The sequence below is a fragment of the Echinops telfairi genome, unplaced genomic scaffold (assembly GCF_000313985.2).
Source record: "Echinops telfairi isolate 266 unplaced genomic scaffold, ASM31398v2 ScPeMD7_11;HRSCAF=52, whole genome shotgun sequence".
Taxonomy (NCBI): domain Eukaryota; kingdom Metazoa; phylum Chordata; class Mammalia; order Afrosoricida; family Tenrecidae; genus Echinops; species Echinops telfairi.
Window position 1 is genome coordinate 4150670 of NW_022103908.1, and position 2478 is coordinate 4153147.

Below are 2478 nucleotides of genomic sequence, written 5' to 3' on the forward strand. Positions count from 1 at the left end.
GGATGCATCATGGAAGTGAAGCAATGCATACCTGTACAGGGAACATGATGCTCCAACCAACTTAAAAGCTGAGAAAAAGTGGACACATTTCTAGAAACACATTACCGACTTAAACTAATATAGAGAGATGTAGAAAATCTAAACAGCCCACAGCACAAGAGATTAAAATGTCACAGAGGGAGACCAGAATTTGGAGGAAGGATTCCCCCGTCCTCTTTTCCCATGCATGTGAAAATAAATCTCAGTATCTTTTGAGGGGAAAAAGGAGAGAAACTCTCAACCAAAGAAAAGCACCAGCTCCGTTGGCTTCACTAATACATCTTACCAGACATTTAGAGAATTCTGTCAAAATCTTCTAAAAGATAAAAAGGGAAGAAACACTAACTCATTCTATGAAGTCAACATTACGAGATTTTTTTCTAAAAATCACCAAAAGGAACCCTGATGGGTCTGTGAAGTAATCAATGGACCGTTAACCACAAAGTCATCAGTTCAAACCCACCAGCCACTCCACAGGAGAAATATGAGGCTGTTCACTCACACAAAGATTCACAAAGCCTCAGAACTCCTCTATAGGGGTCCCTATGAGTCAGAATCAATTTGATGGTAGTGGGTTTTCCCCACATAAATACAGATGCAAACACTCTCAACAAAATTCTCGTGAAGGGAATCTAACAACACATTAAGTAAATCGTGGTCAAGTCCAATTCATACCAGACATGGAAGGATAGCTCAACATTAGAAAATCAATTGAAGTAATTCATCACATAGATAAAAGAGTAAAATGATCATATAATCATTTCAATTGATGCAGAAAAGGCATTTGATAAAACCCACCCCTCTTTCCTGGTAAAACTCTCTGCAAAATAGGAGGAGGAGAAAACTCCCAACAGAATTAAAGTTTTATATGCAAGACCAATATCTCTCATTTTCCTCCATGGAGAAAGACAGAGTCTTTTCCTTGAGAATGAGAGTAAGACGAGGATCGCCATTCTTCATTCTTAGTAAACCTTGTACTGGAAGTCCTAGCAAGAGCAATCGGGAAATAAAGAGAGATGAAAGGTATCCAGTCTGGAAAGGAAAAAGTAAAACTATCTTTATTCACAGATGATATACTCTTTTACATAGAAAAATCGCAGCAATTCTCCAAGAAGCTCCTGTAAATACAGAAGATTTCAGCCGCATTACAGAGCACGAGACAATCACACAAAAATCAGTTGGGTTCCTTTACACTCGGGAAAAACTCCAAAGAGAAAATCAAGAAAGCAATGCCATTTAGATTGGTCCAAAAGAAGAAAATAGCTAGAAATAAATGTAATCAGGAATGTCAAAACCTATACCATGAAAACTATAAAACATAACTGCAGGAAACTAAAAGAGAGCTAGCCAAATGGAAGAATATTCCATAGTCATGGTTTGGGCAACTGAACATGGTGAAAATTTCAGTACTACCTAAATTGATCTATAGATACAATTTAGTCCAAACTCAAATTTCAGCGACCTTCTTTATTGAAATGGAAACACAGAATTTCAAACTTACATGGAAATAGCCAAGGGAACCCTGAAAAACAAAGTAAGAGGCCTCCGTTTTTCTAATCTCAAAACACACTACAAACATATAGCCTTAGTCCTCAAAACAGACTGTAGTTCAATGCAACATATAGACCAATGGAATTCAATTAAAAACCCATAATTAAACCCACCTGTCTTTGGCCAGCTGATTTTTTTTTTAATGGGATCAGAGAACATTCAGTATGAAAGAAGCAATTGTCAATACGTGAGGGAAGACCCTCTTTCCTACCCTCCCTGTTTAGACCAGAGGAGGTACACTGGTACAGATAGGAACTGAAAATACAGGGAATCTTAATTCGCATGACTGAATACCATCCTCCCATAAAGGAACAGTCATAAAGAAGCTATCATAAAAGATGTCTCATACTTGCATCGGCTGCTCACTATGCCTGAAGGTTATCTGAAGATAAGAGCAAGCAGGTTCTATAGCCCGGCCCACTGTAAACTGTAGCAACCCCCTGGGGAGGGCTCAGGTGGGATTGAGGTCAACAAGTAATCTTCCAAAAACTAAACCAGAAGACAAAGAGACAAAAAAAGTAGGAAAAAATGTTTAAATAGCTATTCCATCCAGGATACCCAAAATTCAACTAATTACTTTTCCAGAAAGAGAAAACAGAGGTAGCATACACTGGTGGAAGACTAATGGAAATGAATTTCAAGCTTGAAATAAATTTATGTCTCTAAATGCATATATTTAAAAAGATCCAAAATCAATAAATTATCCAGACAACTTGAACAAATGGAAAAAGAACAAATGGAGAACAAAACTACCAGAAGAAAGGAAATAATGAAAATAGAGAAGAAACAAAAGAGAAAAATAATAGAATCCACAAGACTAGAAATTGGTTCTTTGATAAAATCAATACAGTTGACAAACCACTGGCCAAATTGACAAGGAGAAAAAAA